The 19,989-nt window shown below is 36.4% G+C and overlaps 1 protein-coding gene across 3 annotated transcripts in view; it reads left to right on the forward strand.

The window, feature by feature from the left end:
- The window catches only part of LOC138704977 (probable multidrug resistance-associated protein lethal(2)03659), a 456,593-nt gene that overhangs the window by 185,292 nt on the left and 251,312 nt on the right, over window positions 1-19,989 (forward strand). For 2 of the 3 annotated variants that reach the window (XM_069833477.1, XM_069833479.1), the window contains exon 2: window positions 14,660-14,777. The exons of the other annotated variant lie outside the window; for it this stretch is intronic. The gene's annotated coding sequence lies outside the window, so the exon portion shown is untranslated. The remainder of the gene's footprint in view (window positions 1-14,659; window positions 14,778-19,989) is intronic. 3 annotated transcript variants of the gene reach the window in all.

The following is a 19,989-nucleotide window of genomic DNA, read 5'->3' on the forward strand; positions in this document are numbered from 1 at the left end:
TCCACTTGCGAGTTAAGGTTTAATATTATTTTTGGTGTGAAAATTACGTTGTTCGTATGTGTAATACCTGCCTTTATTTCGATTAAATATTGCGAAATTTATGTACTATATTAATTTATGAACGATTAAATAATTTTCAGTTGCACCGCACGGATATTTAGATATGATGAAATTATAGGTTATGTTTACTGTACCAGTTGCCCCTTTCTGTCTAATTTTAGTGGTCTCCAATGCCCTGCCATTACATATGTATGTTATGTCATATGGAAATTATAGGTTATGTTTACTATATTTAACTTATATTCTTTTTATTAAACCTCAAAATAGCTTCCATTCTAAACTTAAAATGTTGATGCGAACAGATTATGTTAATATATAAAATTACCCTATCTTCACATTAAAATAACACAGTTTTGCAATTATTTCTGCAACATATTATGCAACAAGAAGTAAAGGAACTTATGGACACATTACACTAAATAAAACTTAGCAATGATATGCAATAAAATTATAATATAATATTTCACTCAGCTCCATACACTGAAATAGAAAACTCGAACATACATTACGACCTGGTCTAGATCGAAAAGGCATTGTCTGTGCCGTATTTCGCAAGTTGCGTAAACTGTAAAATGTTCGTTATCAGTTGTAATAACTGTAATTGACTAAAATACAATAATCTGAATAATAATTTGGGACAAGGAGACGTTTGTAGTACTGAAAAAGAGGTCAAAGTTATCCTTCTTCCGAAAGATCCAGGAAGGTGAGTTTATAAAATATAATATATACTTTATGAAAATAATATATGAATCTTATGTATTTCATATTTCAATAGTGGAAGGAAGGCGTTAATTTTTTTCAGAAGAACACGATATCGAAAGTACAATACATTTTATCGTCTTCTAGGGAAAGAGTCTGTGATGAGGCGATAGTAGCGATCCTGGTGGTTAGCAACTATCTATGGATGCATATTTATTAAGTATTGAGCTTCGTGACTGTATATACTAGACTGTGCTATTACTGTCAACTGAATCGTAACGGCGGACTTTAAGAGCTGTTTTCTCCAATTGAGTTTAAACCTGGGTTTATTTTATGCTGGTTTAAGCCTCAATTTAAACTAAAAATCACTTTCTCAATATTAGTTTAAACTTTGTGTAAGTTTAAACGTGGTTCAAACTTAAACCTCTACTGTAGGTTGAAACTGTTGTTCCTGTTAAACTTCGTTGACATTATATTAAAATAGCTGTGATTTTTCTAGAAAAAAAGGTTAGTTTCGACTACCAGTATTGTACAGTACTTCAGTATCTGTCAAATAAAATTAGAAAATGGAGGAATTTATTGAAATCCTTGATGAAATAGAAGATAATCATTATGATGTAGCTACAAGTGAGGTTACCAAGACCGAAAATTATTCGCGCAAGAGTTGATCATTTCGAAAAATGGGATGCAACAGATTTAAATTAAATTGTAAAAGCAAGCATTAGAGAATTCACTAAACTTATTATGTATTCCAGGGCCTTATTCACACTTGTTTTAGAAATAGTTATTGGGAAGATAGAATAATGATACATATGTCAAATTAAACAGAAAAGAATGTATAATTATATAGCATAAAAATCTAAAAAAAAATCAGAATTTTTGCCTGCCGGAGCCCCTTAATGTTTTTTTTTTCTGTAACTACAGTACCTGTCTGTTAAATTTTATTTTCTGTAGTTATGTATTTACTTTTTTAATTTGATAATTATTGTGTATTTTAATACAGAGTCCTTTTGGCCTGTCTTTATGGAAGGCGATTTTATTAATAAATAATGAATGATTGTAAGTGAAATCTAACCTAACAACAAATTATAGATATTCCTCGCCCAGATTCGAACTCTTAATACTCGGTTCTGTGGCCCATCGCTTAGCCACTGAACTATTTCAGCGTTTTTCTTAGTAACGTAAATTTATCTATGTGAAGTTGTGTCATAGTGGTTAGTTTAAATTATGTAATTAGCTGGACAAGAGTTGACCTTCCTGTTATTTTCTGCCATTTATATTATGTAATGTTGGGTTTGGGTAATTACTTTTACTATGTAAGATGTCTTATTTCCTGTTTTTATTTCACGTTACATTCTCATTCTCTACATTAGAAGATAATACTGGCACCATGTCCCATATATTGTTACGGTGGTGATCTTGCTAATATTATCATGTGAATCGCGCTGTAGAGCATATACTTTCCACCACCAAGAGTCGGCTCATTCTTTTGTGGGAAGAGTGCGTGGTTATGTTTTATTCGCAATTTCACTATAAAAAGTAACAGCTTTCTCACAATTCGTTACGTATTTTTTTGTCGGGATTAAATCTATGTTGCATAATTTGAAGGCCGTTTTTAGAATGTAAAATTTATTGATATAAGTTAACGTACTACTTACATACCTTAAATGCAGCTGGAGATTGATCGCAGATGCACTTTGTGAAATAAGATATCCAACACGGAGTAATTGAGTGGAATCGCAGTCAAACGTAATCCATGATCATTTATTAAAGGGACAAGTTTGTTTTGAGAGCATTAAGGATATCATGCAGACTAGTAAATGAATGTATGTTACATTGATTTGTCTAACTTGATTGAAGACAGCGGATGTAGGGATATTCTTGATGGCTACATGAAAATGACGCCGATTATTACATTGTTACAATGTTTGTCCTACAAGTTTTCAAATACCTGAATTCATCGTCACTATTTTGTGATATGAAGTCATCATTTTTGGTGCTGGTGGCGATGATGGTGATGGTGGTGGTGGTGGTGGTGATGGTAATGGTAGTGGTCGACTTTAACCAAAATATACATTTAAACGGTAGGCCTATTGTTTGAGTGTCACGTTCATATTGTATTTTACGCAGTAACTAGTAAAATGACTGCTTTGTGTAAACACTGTGAAACTGCGTGCAGCTACCGTATATTGTAATATATTTATTTCCCTTTGCAAATTGACAAATCTCCGATCGTTTCAATATACACGTATCATAATGATAATTGCAGTTTAAGAAAGTTTGTAAAAGTAGGATCCTCTACGTCTACGTCATTATCTTTGGAGGGAGAACAGATGTAGAACGGGCTCTCGAAAGTGAATTCTAAATTATTACTGGTACTGTGATATTTCTTTCAATTTTGTATTCCGCCACATTTTGATCTAGTTTCTTTCTCTGTAACTTCTTCTTCTTCTTTTGCTTAGATATATTTGTCTCCCATTTTCTTCCTTTCTTCGACATTCATTGTCAGATCAATAATTAATTTTTTCTCTTTCTTCGTAGCCTAATTATTCCTTGGATGTTTTGAATGATGCCTTTTCAATTATTTTGAAAATCTTGGTACATATGAATTAATAGAAAGCATTTATTCTTGGTTTTTCAATGCGCCTGTTAAGGATGGGTGAAGAGGGAACAATGCTGATAACGGTCAGGAAAAATATATAAATAGACTGGGTCACTGGTTAAGAAGAGACTGCCTACTGAAGAATGCACTGGAACGAATGGCGAACGGGAAAAAAGTTCGGAGAAGACAACATTAATATATTATAATATGGATCATATGCGAAGACGAAGAGAATGGGAGAAAAGAGGGGAGATTGGAGAATGCTGGGTTTACAGAGAAGGATCTGCCGTAGAGTAGAACACTGTGAATGAATGGATGAATGAATAATGATAAATAGAGTAGGTATTTAAGTTGAGTATTAAGAGAGAGACTATCACTAGCCAAGCGACAGGAGCAACAAATTAATATTAGTAAATTCAATATTCTTAAATTAAAGGACGAGGAAACTAAGCAACATTATCAGGTCGAAATTTCGAATAGGTTTCCCACTTTAGGAAGTTCCGACGAAGTTGAGAAAGAGTTATATGTTAATATCATGTGGGAAAATATCAGAGATAGTATCAAAATTGCAGCTGAGCATAGCATAGGTTATTATGAAACTAAGAATAAGAAACCGTAGTTTATTGAAGATTGTTGCACGGTAGTAGAAAGAAGGAAAGAGACAAAATTGAAATTCTTACAGGATCCAGTTGAGGAGAATAGAGATAATTATTTCAATGAAAGATGGGAAGCAAGTCGTACACTAAGGAATAAAAAGAGAGATTACTTGAAGGAAAAGCTGAATGAGGTAGAAACAAATAGTAAAAATAAAAACATTAGAGATTTATATAAGGGTATAAAACAATTTAAGAATGGATATCAGGCAAGGGTAAACGTGATCAAGGATGAGAATGGTGACTTGCTTGTAGACTCTCATTCAATCCTGAACAGATGGAAAAACTATTTTGGGCAACTACTAAATATACATAGGCCAAATAGAAATGATCAACACGAAATTCAAATACAAACTGCTGAGCCATTTGTACCCGAACCCACACTTTCTGAAGTCGAAATTGCGATAGAAAATCTGAAAAAGTACAAGTCTCCAGGTATCGATCAAATTCCAACAGAATTAATACAAGAGGGTGGAAGCGCATTATCTAGCGAAATTTATAAGCTTGTACTTGCTATTTGGGAGAAGGAAATTGTACCAGAACAATGGAAGGATTCCATAATTGTACCTATCTTTAAAAAGCGGAAAAAGACTAACTGTAGTAACTTTCGAAGAATATCACTTTTGTTGACGTCGTACAAAATTTTGTCCAATATTCTTTTGAGAAGATTAACTCCGTACATAGATGAAATTATTGGGTATCATCAATGCGGTTTTAGGCGTAATAGATCGACTATTGATCAGATTTTTTGTATTCGACAGATATTGGAGAAAAAAATGGGAATATAAGGGTACAGTATATCAGTTATTCATAAATTTCAAAAAGGCATATGACTCGGTTAAGAGAGAAGTTTTATATAATATTCTTATTGAATTTGGTATTCCCAAGAAACTAGTTCGATTAATTAAAATGTGTCTTAGTGAAACTTACAGCAGAGTCCGTATAGGCCAGTTTCTATCTGATGCTTTTCCAATTCACTGCGGACTAAAACAAGGAGATGCACTGTCACCTCTACTTTTTAACTACGCTCTAGAATATGCCATTAGAAAAGTTCAGGGTAACAAACAGAGTCTGGAATTGAACGGGTTACATCAGCTTCTTGTCTATGCGGATGACGTGAATATGTTAGGAGAAAATCCACAAACGATTAGGGAAAACACGGAAATTTTACTTGAAGCTAGTAAAGCGATAGGTTTGGAAGTAAACCCTGAAAAGACAAAGTATATGATGATGTCTCGTGACCAGAATAATGTACGAAATGGAAATATAAAAATTGGAGATTTATCCTTCGAAGAGGTGGAAAAATTAAAATATCTTGGAGCAACAGTAATAAATATAAATGACACTCGGGAAGAAATTAAACGCAGAATAAATATGGGAAATGTGTGTTATTATTCGGTTGAGAAGCTTTTGTCATCTAGTCTGCTGTCAAAAAATTTGACAGTTAGAATTTATAAAACAGTAAATATTACCGGTTGTTCCGTATGGTTGTGAAACTTGGACTCTCACTTTGAGAGAGGAATAGAGATTAAGGGTGTTTGAGAATAAGATTCTTAGGAAAATATTTGGGGCTAAGAGGGATGAAGTTACAGGAGAATGGAGAAAGTTACACAACCAGAAGTGCAGGCATTGTATTCTTCACCTGACATAATTAGGAACATTAAGTCCAAACGTTTGAGATGGGCAGGGCATGTAGCACATATGGGCGAATCAGAAATACATATAGAGTGTTAGTTGGGAGACCGGAGGGAAAAAGACCTTTTGGGGAGGCCGACACGTAGATGGGAGGATAATATTAAAATGGATTTGAGGGAGGTGGGATATGGTGATAGTGGATTAATCTTGCACAGGATAGGGACCAATGGCGGGCTTATGTGAGGGCGGATTCCGTAAAAGCCATTTGTCAGTTGTATTACCAATATTCAGTGCCTGCATATTATATTTTTAAAAATGTTGAAAATGATTTTACTATAAAGATATATAAAGACTATTGTTATGCATATTTTAACGGTATTCTGAAATATTAAATCTTATTGTGGGGCAATAGGAGGTATAAAATTAAGATTTTTAAATTGCAAAAAAAAAAAAAAAAAAAAAAAAAAAAAAAAAAAAAAAAAAAAAAAAAAAAGAACAATTAGGATTGGTGGCAGCACAACTTCTAACTTAAGGTAACTGGTTTTCAGCTTGGCTGGTTTTTACGAGAACTGGACTGTGGATGGAGTCGTACACAGGCACGCTTTGGCCCATTGTGTGCCTTATAATTATGCGATGATTGTCCAAGTCCGGCAGGTGGCCCAATCCTGCCTCAGCTCCTCATAGAGCCAGGTCCTGTTTCGCGGACTAGTCTGATAGCCCAGACCTTCCTCCATCAGCATCAGAAACCCGTAATGCTCCTAAGACTTCACAGCCTATTTTTACTATTGCAGATGATAGATGAGATAGGCGAGGTGGATAGTGTTGGTGGAATGATAGAGAGAAACTGGAGTACCCCGTGAAAATCCCTCTGCAATGTCTGCTTTCTCCACTACAAATTCCATTATAATCTGGCCGGAGATCGAACCCTGATTGTCTGGATGGAAGACCAGAGCTCTAGCACTTGCGCCACAGATGCGGCAACTTAAGACAACACATCACATTGACGAACAGATAGCCACGCCTGTAATGGAAGCCACAAAACAACATTTTTATAAAGTATTGCTTTGGTTACTGAATACGAATTACAAGTGTCTCGCATAATATATACGAATAATCACAGGCGTAAAACGAAGCATTCAGTGGAAGTGAATAAGTTACATTTACTAATAAATAGCAGCAGGTGGAACATAACAGCAGCTCTGCAATCTTGTGGCTGCGAGATGGAGAAACTCATTGTCAGGTATTTTAGTAGGTAAATAGCCCGACTCTGTTACAGGTGATAAGATTTCCGAGAATGAAATAACGTCGCACAGAAAAAATGTGCGAAGTGTTAGTTGCAACCGTTGCAACAATAGGCATAATTATAAAGAAATACACTGATATTAGTAAAAGTATTTAAATAGAAAGATATTCATAATACACAAGATTCTAAAAGCATTAGTTAACATAGTATAAAGCGAAATGAAATACAACATAAACTGAGGAAATTAAAACTAATAGAAATATCTCATTCTTTATCCTCCGTCGTCTGTTGTATCGGTGACATTTATCACACTCTTTACTTGCTAATTCTATGAGGCTGCCACACCAGCACTAGAATCCATACCAACTCTGATTGTTATAGAATCAATTTTTTCCTATTAAGGCATTCTTGTCCCAATACTTCTGCTATTTCATTGACTTTCTTCACATTGCTTCAGTTGCTTACTGGTTATATGGGTGAACCCTTCTGCCATTCTCTTCAGTTGTTCGTTCTCTCATGTGCGATTTTGCCAGAGTGGACTGTGGCTGGTAGTCGTACTGCTTGCTATTAACGAAGATGATGATGATAATTCTAAATTGTCTTTATAAACACAAATAGCCTAATATGTCATAGAAACGAATAATTACTGTAAATGACATAATGGAAACTGTAACTGACTAAATGAGCACCTTTATATTCTCTTACCAGTCATTAACTGTTTTTCTGAAGCTTGTTTAAACATCGGCATGTTAAATCACACCATCACAGTAGACATTGCTCTCCTTTCGGTGTTGTTATGCAACGTCTTGTGTAGTTAACTTTTATTTATTCGTTCATTTACTCATTCATACTTTTCTGCCCAAGGGCAGGTCTTTCCAGTAAACCCAGCATTCTCCAATATTTCCTATTTTCTGCCTTCCTCTTTGTCTCCCCATAGGATCCATATATCTTAATGTTGTCTATCATCTAATATTTTTTTCTCGAACTCTTCTCCCGTTCACCATTCCTTCCAGTGCATCCTTCAGTAGGCAGTTTCTTCTCAGCCAGTGACACAACCAATCCCTTTTTCTCTTCCTGGTCAGTTTCAGCATCATTCTTTCTTCACCCACTCTTTCCAACACAGCTTCATTTCTTATTCTGTCTGTCCATTTCACACTCTCCATTCTTCTGCATATCCACATTTCAAATGGTTCTGGTCGCTTCTCTTCACTTCGTTGTAATGTCCGTGTATCTACCCCATAAAATGCCACACTACACACAAAGCACTTCGCCAGTCTCTTCCTTAGTACTTTTTCCAGAGGTCGCAGAACATGCTCGTTCTTTTTTTAGAAGCTTTCTTGGCCATAGTTATCCTCTTTCTGACTTCTTGGCAACGCTCATATTCCTGCTTTTAGTACATCCCCAGTATTTGAAGCTGCCCACTTGTTCTATTGCCTCATTTAGAATTCCCAAATTTACCTTCTTTATTTTTCTATCGATAACCATGGTCTTCGTCTTGTTTGCATTTACCTTCATCCCATAGTACTCACAGTTGTCATGTAGATCTAGTAGCATATCCCTTAATGATGATGGAAGAGTGGAACAGAGAGAAATTCTCTCCGGCACCGGGATTTGAACCCGGGTTTTCAGCTTTATGTGCTGACGCTCTATCCCCTTAAGCCACACCGGATTCCCATCCCGATGTCGGATCGAATCCTCTCAGTTTTAAGTTCCACCTCTTGGGTTCCCTCTAGTGGCCTACCCTCATGCACTGCGTCATAGATGTATGACAGTGGCACAATGTCCACACATGTGCAGAGGTGCACTCATTATGAGTTATTAAGTCGCCGAGATCCGACGGAATAAGCGCCGTCTTAAATCGCAAAGTGATTATTTTTCGCATATATATTACGATGTACCGAAGTACATATGATATTTCAGTGCAGAAATTCTGCTTCATCATATGATAATGGAAGAGTGGCCACAGGGCACCAAACGCGTTAAGTTACGAACGCACTGACAACACATTTTTAGCTTCAGAACACTAGCAAATTAAAGAAATGATACTTCTGAATAGTTCATTCTCTATTTGTAATATTCTTTCACCCTTAAAACTAAAGAAAAAAGGTATTTTACAAACAACTTCAAATTAGTGTAACTCTGAAAATATTGGGATTAGGACAAATGTTTATATGACATTTTTTGCTCAGAATGTCTTCGGAAATAAGCTCCGTAAGTGACGGTAAATCATCGTGAATCACTCTGTATACAGTGCATTTCTAGTAGAAAAAATAATTGCCTAACATTACATGTTTCAATTTGCATTATACTGTACAAGTTTTAACAGTATAAAATAATCAGTTGTGTGTGAGCAGAAAATAATAAAATATATAGTACTTAGATAAAATACATTTCTTCACAATTCAATGCACCGATTTACAAGGCACTTTCGTAACGTATCTAAAGAAAAGTATCTCCTACTTTCACTCAAAATAACTTTTCTCAAGAAAAGCGAAAGGGATGTTGGCATGTACCAACATTATACCTAAATCCCAATTAAATTCTTTTTGAGGTTTTATGTCTGATTTTGATGTTGAAGGCTAGTTTTGGCTGTATAATTAAATATTTTCCATGTACCTTTTGCTACCTTTGGGAAGGCCGAGACGTAGATGGGAGGATAATATTAAAATGGATTTGAGGAGGTGGGATATGATGATAGAGACTGGATTAATCTTGTACAGGATAAGGACCCATGGCGGGCTTATGTGAGGGCGGCAATGAACCTGTAACCATTTGTAAGTAAGTACATTTTGCTATTAGGCTACACTGCTTTTGAAAGAATAGAGTTCTGTCTGTACTTATGCTATTTTTATAACAGTTTGCAAAATTCATTGCTTTTTTTTTTCCTTAATAAGAACATATTCCATTCCGAACTTCTCTATAAGTTCGTTGTGAATGGAACGCTTGATGCTCTTAATTTTCAACATGTTCCTCAGTAGTGTGAATTATGAAACAACTAAATTAACAGTAACACAAATTTGCATGTAAAAATTATCAAATAAATGAAAAGAAATGAAATATACTTGTTTACTCACAGGATCTCAAGTACTTGTGGTGAATGCAAGGACTGACGCCAAGCAGAATTAGAAAGGCGGTAATTTAATTTCTTACGAAACCAACTGTACTCTCACAGTGCCATCCCACCCCGTGAGTTATGACGTCATGTATACTCCGTGCGTTCCAAACTTCAGTCTCGCGAATTGGTGATCCTAGGCCGCAGTCTGGTAATAGCAAAATAGTATTTAGCGAGATGAATCAATGGATTCTGCATGTGAGTAGGCTACCTATCATTCGTCTTACAGTTGGAGAAGACTTACGAAAAAATCTGAACAAGTAACTAACTAGTCCAAGGTGGTTCAGCTTGCTCGCTTGCGTGTACTGTGTTTCAGACGAAAAGTGGCTTTTGTGTTGAATCAGTGTGCAATGTATGGGTTGCATTGTACAATCACGGCAGCCTCCTCCCTGCTGACAGACAGCTGATCGGAAGGCTAGCCTGCGCTTAAAATAAATTCTGATCTTCAGCCAATACTAATACGTTCCGAGTCGAGGTTGGCGGGGCTGTACAAATACAGGCATTCCATTGTTATATCGTCTCCAAGTTTTTTATTTAGTTATTTGTAATATCATAGAACTTTTACTCTTTCTATGATTGATTATGGGCATGGCACTTCTTTTTATCTTACTGCCGAACTGGGGGTGAATAGTCATAGCTAATTATGTGAACGCTTCGTTTCTCTTCAAATTTACAAGTTTTAAATCAGTCTGTCAAATGAATTGAAGGTTTTTAAAGAGGAATCCAAATCAACAATTTAACGTAAGGTTTTGTCCGTGCAGTTCTAGGGAGATTGAATGTGGAAACGAAAGACTGGTGAAAAGAACGCCATTTTCAGCAACTATACACATTAAATTGACTGTGCAATATTTGAAATCGGATAAGAGTTTGAAGCTTTTGTTAAACCCGCAGCCAACAAATTACGTGATCGTAAAGAAACAACATTTTTCTTATTAACCTGAATATGTAGTCTTTAAGATAGGGGAGAAGGCCCTGACTTGAGACTTCAAATAACAGTAATTGAAGCGTTGGGCCGTATAACGGGCTATGTTACAATTTTTGAAAATCGAATTTTTAATGGAATAATGTTCTGTATAGTGTTACACAGCTGTCACAAAAATTGTTTTAAATATCTGTATCAGAGGCGCTTCTACACGAGTTAAACCATGAATTTCTTGGTTGGAACAACGGTCTATGTCACTAGTCGCTTCTAGCGTATACAGTTGTTTACATCGTATCGGGACTTATTATACGGGAGTTTGTTCTTTTTACGAATGCTGGGTACTTGAACTCTGTGTATCAGGTTTCGGTTCATCTATTACGGAAAATGGACGACTGCAAGACAGTGACGATTTCTACGGTAGTTATTGACCGGCTAAATAAATCTAAAAAAAGTATCCAGACAAATTAATATTAATAAGTGGAAAGATGTGTCATGAAAGTCGCTGAGAGATAGTGGTCTTGAGTATAGGCTACAAGGAAGACGAAGTCGCAAGTTAGTGCGAAAGATCCCCAAAATAATGTAAGTTCCTGTCTGTTATTTTTGCAATATTTTATTAGTTGTACTTTAATTTACATTTTACCTACTGTTAGTTGGTCTATGTTGTGTTTTGCCGCTATAGTTTATCTTAGAATTATATCAAAGTATTTCATTTCAGGAACAGATTTGTGAAAATTCTTGTAAGAAGATGTGCTCACAGCTTGCTCTTGATGTGAAAAAGGAGCTGTTTAAAATGTATTAGCCAACTCTCTTACAATGAGCATTTAAAAACTGTGATTGTTAGTGTCTGCATTATTAATAAAATTTATACTTACCTAACCGATAAGCCATCTGTTGGGATGCATACTGAATATTTGGGACAGGGATTCAAATTCCATTCCCCAAAAATTTCTCAACTGTAATATTTATTTTTTTTATTCATTTGTTATTGTTACAACTTTCATTAATTTAATGGTGTCCCTACATCTCAATAGTGCAGTTATTTTCTAATAATAGTGTTATTATTTCATCAATATTGTATGTTTATTCATAATATGACATTGAGTGTAACTTTAATAAATTACATGGCGTTAATTCATATTAATATATAGCATTTAAAAATAAATCTTATAATCATTCTGTTTATAATTTAACCTTTTTTATTGATTTTCTATAATTCGTAATATTCTGATTGTATAAAACTTCATCGTCTTTATTCCCCAGTAGCATTTCTGTGGAGTTAAACTCGTGTACTTCGCTCAGTGTACAAAACATATTGATGGAATAACGGTCTATGTTGTCTGTCCGGTAGTAAATTTATGAGCGGAATTACAATGCAACATTTTTGGTCCTCCTGCAGATTGTAATATAGACCGCTATTCGGCCGAACGCTGCAACGCTTCAATTATTGTAGTCAATGCATACCCCAGTATCAGTCAGCTGCATTAGGGCTCTTACTTTCTAACGTGATATCATATTCGGGTGAAGAATATGGCAGCATTTTGGGTTCCTATTATGGAAAGGTGGCAGATCTCTTGATGTAAATATTTTCGTCTGCTATAAATTTATTCAACTGCTAGAAATAATTACGAATTTGTTCCATAACCTTTATCAACCAGATATCTTCACACCATTTTATATTAACGAGGTTCTTTACTAAGAGTACCTATTATATTACCATTAAAATATAATGAAGAATGGGTAGAACGGAGAAAAATTCTCTCCGACACTGGGATTGGAACCCGGGTTTTCAGCTCTACGTGCTGACGCTTTATCCACTAAGCCACACCGGATTCCAGTTCCAATGCCGGATTGAATCCTTCTCAGTTTAAGTTCTACCTCTCTGTTCCCCTTTGGTGGCCTACCCTCATGTACTGTGTCACAATATGTGACAGTGGTACAATGTCCAACACTATGTACAGAGGTGCTCTCATTACGAGTGACTAAGTGGCCGGGGTCCGACGGAATCATGGAGTGACTGCTTACGCTTATCATATTACTACGATGTACCGAAGTACATATGATATTTCAGTGCAGCAATTAGACCAACATTCTCATTATATATAGACTTACGATAATTCATCATCGCCATGACATTGCGTCATGTCCTTGCTGCCATCTGAGTCCAGTGTTGTCAACTTAGCTATTTTATTCTGAATCTAGCTATTTTGAAAACCACTTGCTATAAAATAATCCTGGGCTCAACGGAAGTCTGAAACCCCCTCTCATGTTCTTCTCGTTTAAATAAATGGAACTCACATTGCATCAGTGATTGATTCAGGCAACCAGCGAGAGCCAAAAGTTCGTAAAAACTATTATGCAATCCGTCAGTGAGCAATGCTTAACTTCCTGTCTACTCGTCTCAGCCGGAAAGATGGAATGGGGAGTTAAGGGGAAATCTGCAGTGACTCAGTTGAGTAATAGTGCCCAGGCCTGTTATAAGATATTAATTTAGCTATTGGCTATATTTTATCTGTACATTTCACTAATAAAAGCTTTTTTTTTTTTGCTATTTTCACATTTTTCCTGAAAGACGTGAAATTTTGCTTAAAACGGGAAATTTTTTATGAATTAATACTAGGATTACTAAAAATATAATTGACAGTAAGTAAGAATATATGCACATGATTTATAAACAAGAGAACAAAGTATATGACATTTTCTTCTGGCTTTGAAGACAATTTGGAATTTGGCCTTAGCACAGGGATACAGCGTAGCTCCATTCATAGGGATTTCCCGCTCACAACTTTTCCGGAACTCCGATTCTAGGAACGCCGAACGCTATGTTGACGTTAGTGGGAGTGTAAGCGCACTGAATAACTAATTGCTTTCACGTGCAATGTTCTGATTTCCAAAGAGGAAATGGATTCGATGGGTCACGCAAGAGGAAAACCAATAACCAAGTATTGTGCGATTGTGCCTGAAGCTAGAGCAAGAAATATGTGCAAGCGTGTTTATGTATGACTGAGGCTTTCCCGGCGTTCGATGTAGAATAACTCTTCTCGAGTTCTCAGCCAGGTGAGATGGAGATTTGCTTCCAAGCTTTCGATGGCTAGCTCTGCCATCTTCATTCCCTGAAGAAGATTGCTGAGAACTCGAGAAGAGTTAAGGCCCATTCACAATGAAAATTAAACATAACCGTAACATAAACACAGAAGTTTTCGCCCAGGCTACCAAATGGGATCATTCACAACGATTCACATAAACACTGACATTAACATTGCCGTTAGACGTTAACATGAAAGTATGCACACTACAAACTTTCATGCTTATGCTTACGTGATTTGCAAACAGAACACAATCGTGGAGCGCTGAAGTATACGACAGAATATGAGGAAATGGCGTCGTTGTTATGTTTCCATGGTTACCAAGTATGTTTGCTGTTATGTTTATGTTCCCATCGTGAATGATGGTATGACTTCTTGATTTTACCGTAACGTTTACGTTCTTAAGTTAACGCTTACGTTATGTTTAATTTTCATTGGAATGAGCCTTTATTCTAAGTGTGTTTATGTTCATAACTGCATAATAAAAACAATTATACGTCGAATTGCAGTTGAAAATGCCTCCGAAAATATGCGCAACTCAACAGAAGGAAGTGGTAATTGTTATGGCTGCGACCACTTTCAAGTGATACAACTAAAGCATACTTATTGTAAACACTGTGTGAAGTAGATTCGATGTTGTCTGATTTCAGATGGCAAGCGAAACGTGATAACCACAAGTGCGGCTGACCCCTTCGCCTGTCGACTCCAGAGAACGATATATTACTCCGCTCCCCACAAGCACATCACTAGGCATACGTGAGGCAGAAGGTAAGAGGAGATGCTTGTGTGCTCTATAGGCAGCCATGTTCCTATTACCGACGGCAGGAGTCCGAACTCCTGAGCTCGTTTCATGTTTCCTGTTTGTAGCGATAGCGGCCACCTCATCTCCAATCGGTAATAAGAAGTTGGTGGGCCTATACTAGCTATAGTCGCATCGCTCTTATTTCTGGCAGCCAATCAATTTGCAGATCGGCTACATGTGTGCGTCTTGTCATTCGCTGTTAATGACGTTTTGCACTTCCTAAGGCTCGATAAATAGTGAATATAATCGCCCGCCATTTTGGTTCTTTTGCTGCCGTTCGCAGCAAGCACACGAGGAGCTTTTTGCCGCACCATTAAAAATTATCATGTCGTAACTCCTGTGATAGTAAATCAAACGCACTGTAATTTTTAGGATTCATGGTTATTGTAAATGTCTAAGGCAGCGGTTCCCAAACTTTTTCAGCCACGGAGCCCTTTTTGAAGCAAAAGTTTCTCGTGGAGCCCCAAGAAATGCTTCCTTTATGGTTTTATCTGTCTACGTTCTATGAAGCATATTTTACACGATACATAAACAGATATATAAACGATACAATAGTAAAAAAGTACTGGATATAATTTATTTAAAGCTACAAAATGACATTAACAAATAGTTAAGATATTTAAAAAATGTTACAATGTTACATGTACACCCGAAGTTAATGTGAAGAATGTGCCTGTTTCTTGTGACGGAGTTTGTCAATGTCCGGTGTCATAGAAGTCAGTTGAAGACGTATAATATACGTATAATATATTATATAATCTTCTGTGTCCAAACAAGTTCGATATTTGGTTTTTGTAGCCGTGTACCTCGAAAAGGTCGTTTCACTGAGGTACACAGTATCAAAAGGCAGTGAGAGAAATTTAGCTTTTGAACTTAATATCAAAAAGATCCTCCCCTAACTTATCCCAAAATTCGGGAAATGGTTTGCTTTTAAATTATGCCTGACAGTGGCTGTTCGAAACCATGTCAATAAGGACCTCATATCTGAAGCAGTGAGGGCTGCTGGTTTTGAGATCACTGGAAATGGATCTACAATCTACAATATTTCTTTAGAATTGATTGTTGAGTGTCCCTTGGAAAGTATGAATTCATATTTTGAAGCAAATTGTCAAGGTGTTCTTTCATTATTGCTATGAATGAGACATTCATTGTTATGTTATTTTCTTCTATAAAGTTTGAAGTCAATTAAAAACGTAAGATCCTTATTGTCGACGCTTTCTATGTAGAACGCTATATTTTTCTTCAGTGCAACAATTCCGTCATAAGCATCGATAGTCTTCCGTTTACCTTGTATGTATGTGGTGAATTCATTTTTGGAAAATGTCTGCCAAGTAACATAATTTGTACAACCATTCCTGATCATTCAAATAATCTGCTAGCAAACTGTTCTGGTAATTCAAATGTGAAGAAACTTCCGTTCGAACTTCATGTAATCGGGACAACGCTTTACCGCGCGACAACCATCGCACTTCTGTGTGTAATATTACTAACAATGACTTGTGTATAGGGTAGAGTAGCATAAATCGCACCGCTTCCTAAATCCACAACTGCTAGTTTAAAATAAATTACTGTAGTAGTGTGGCATCTAATGGTATTGTTACAATCTACCATTTGAACTTCCACCATTTTACTTGATTTCTGCCACTTCTTTGTGTCAGCAGCGTGGTGATAGTGTATCTAATATAATCGCTCAGGTGGATGTATATTTAGCTAACATTTTCTAACTAATTAACGGATTTGTATGCAAAGGAATCCATAATCTTAAGATGTTATTCGTTTAAAGAGGTATTAAAGAACATTTAACTTCGTAGGATTTTCGAACATGTAGGGATTATAGGCTAGAATGAAGGAAATAATAACTTATGGCGTAGTTTCTCAATTCGCACCACTTTGTAGGTGCCTAATTCGCACCGGTGTGATATGAGCAACTGTAGCAATTCTAACCGTACAAAAGAAGGCCCCAAAAATTTTAAGTGAACTAGGAATGCATCAGGTGGGTGCAATATCAAGTGGTGAAAAGGGCGTTAATAAAACAAGTGTGTGTTGTATAAGCGCACCAGGTATTTTGTGCCACCTGTGATAATTTTTGAACGTCAAACAGTGCATCCTTCATTATCAGCTGGTGCTCCTCCAGGATCGTTATTTGTTTGCTCTGAGTCAGGTTACATCAACAGTGAACTATTTGTCGAATAGCTCAAATATTTTATTTGCCACTCAAACCTGCCATAGAAAAAAGTCCTGCTTCTGTATGTCCGCCTATACGACCCATTCCAAAAATTTAGAAGCTAGATTATCTCGGGAAAATGGTATGCTCCTGTTTCAGCTTCCTCGTCATAATACTCATAGGCCCACCTTTAGATGTTTCTATCTTCAATCATTTCAGACAGCTATATCATGAAGTAGCTCTTAGGTGGCTTCGAGATAATCTTGGAGAAAAGGTGACGCAGTTTACAGTCTGAACTGCCTGGTGAAGCACATGGCAAATGTATAACAATAAAAAATGCATTCAGAAAGTTTAAATGTTACATAATTTACGCTCTATTTTTTCAATTTCATTTGAAGATGCGTTACTCTCTTCCATTAATTTCAATAAATTTGTAATTTGCATTTATTACATTATTCATTCAAATACTCTTCAATATGTTCAATATTAAAAGCTTTCCTTCATCCTGTTCCCTGCAGATAAAGAGGTGCGATTTAAGAAACCGCAGGTGCTATTTGGGACATATGGCACCACTGACATATGTTTCGAAAATATAAGTTTAATTAAAAAAATATTAAGTCAAATTCAAGGATTCTTTTTTACATCAAAGGTAAATGTTCTGGGAATGTATCTCTGTAAAGGAATGAAGAAAATAAAAACTATATTGTTCAATAAAAATTATAAATGCTAAAATGGTGCGATATAGGCAACCTTACCCTACTACACATATCTTCACACAGGATTTTAAGTAGTCTACACTGCGAAGGTCGTGCCTTAACAAAGTTGATCATTTTGACGGCGTTGTCTAGTACCTGCTTTAATAACGCTGGCATTTTTTCGTTGCGAGGGCGTGTTGGTGTAGTACACAGTGACTACTTCTTCAGTTTTTAAAACTTTCTTGATCCTTGTAACAGCGCCAGCAACAGGACCTACCATGGCCTTTGCGCCATCTGTGCACACGTCAATGCAATTGTCCCACGGCATCGAGTTTTCAATGAAGAAGAAAAAATTTCAGTACCGCTTGTAGAGGATGACAATGGCTGCAGAACAAAATATTTCATGAAATAACCTGAAAATTCATACCGCACAAACATCATTAACATAGCTAATCCGGCAAAGACCGTGGATTTGTCAAGTTGTAACGAAAATTTCGTTTAACTGTTACGAGAAATCATGATATTTTTTACGTCTTTTCGTAGATTCTGGATTCGATTATGCAGTGTTATTTGATAAGAACACACTGGAAATCAAGTTTGCAGTTTTCTCGTCCACCATGCACTTCACTACCTTCACTAATACAGTATTGGTTTCATAAGAGTTTCAGCAAGGGTGAGGTTTACGACCAAGAGTCTGATCATTACTAACCAAGTACGACGTTTTCAGTGCTTTCTCGTTGTTTGTTTTTACACGAGGTAAAATTTTGTCTGAACTGCATGGAGTTCGTCACTTTTTCTTTCGAAGTAGTCTGCAGTTTTATTTGTGAATTTTTGAATTGCGAAATGCCGTCTAAGCTTGGCAGGGAACATGGAACTATTGGGAAAAACTTTGTTACATATCACACACTGTGGACGTTCATCAGCAAACTTAGTGAATCCACGTCCAAATATAAATCACAATGAAATACATTAAAGGTAATATGTTACAGTTGTATGAACACTAATAAGTAGTGTTCACACAACTGTAACATATCACCTTTAATGTATTTCATAAAATCAATGAATACTGTATTATTGACCTAACATGTGTGTTTTATCGTTAAATATAAATCACAATATTTTCGTATTTTCAATACCTCTACATTAGGCACCGTAAACTCTGAGATAGGGTCATGTTCAACATATTCCGAACTCAATTCCCAGGAATTCGCACTATCTTCTTTGAAGTAAGGTTATAGCTGTTGTTATCTCCCTTTGACTGAGCACTGGTTGATGGCTAATGACTCTTAGGTCTTAGGGAGCCCGTCTTAAGCCACAGTTTCAGTTCAACGAAAGTTTAGCTAACACATCTGCTATCAAATTAACATGCAGTTATAAAGTATATATATTTTTTTAGGTAACGTAACAGTCAATAGATTGTAGATTTCACGTACCACGAATAACAAACGCTGCCTGCCCAGTATATAAAAAAATAAAATAATTTTCGAGAATCATTGAGTACTTGACAAGCAAGAAAAATCGAGAAAGTTCCAGTAACGAGTAGATCTAATATTAATGCTTCCATGTAGCAAGAAGAACGCAAACTACTTCCTCAGAAAGTATTTTTCGCTTGATGGAAGTAGTTTCCGTTTTCCCCGCTAGAGACTAGATGGAATTAGCAATTTTTGTCATCTTCATAATTTCAGCGGACGGAGCCCCTGAGAATCATTCGCGGAGCCCTAAGCGCTCCGCGGAGCACACTTTGGGAACCGCTGGTCTAAGGAAAGCATAGAAAAAAAAATCGAAATCAAAATCGTTTTTGGAAAGTGAGAAAAAATTACTAACTTCCAAGTGACCCGTTCAGAATAGATATTGTCACAGTCAAAAGTTGATACTTAACCACCTTTTTTTTTATTTTGAAGGTGAAGTGGTCGTTATTGTGGCCCCACGTTGGGCGCCATTTGAGGGTGGGTGCGTCTCGGTGTTGCGTGAGATTCACTCAGGGTAGCCGAGGTACGGTTGTGGTGTAGGATGATGTCGGGAATAATACCAAACCGGCTACTTATATAAAAGGCGGTGTAAACTCCAAAACTATAAGTTTATTGTCGTATTCACTTGGTAAACCCTAGAGTATGTATTCCCGGCTGACTTATAATTCAATCGTTGGTCGCACCTCTGTATCGACTCTATGGCAGCTCTGAATAAGCTCTACCCGATACTGTAAATTCAATACTCTGCCCAGTACACTATGATCGAAGCTCCTAAACGTTGACGAGTGGTCTCGCCGATGACAAAGTTCTAACTATCGAGTCTTCGCCGGAAGAAAGACTATTAAGTTGG

Source organism: Periplaneta americana, chromosome 8, assembly GCF_040183065.1.
Source record: "Periplaneta americana isolate PAMFEO1 chromosome 8, P.americana_PAMFEO1_priV1, whole genome shotgun sequence".
Taxonomy (NCBI): domain Eukaryota; kingdom Metazoa; phylum Arthropoda; class Insecta; order Blattodea; family Blattidae; genus Periplaneta; species Periplaneta americana.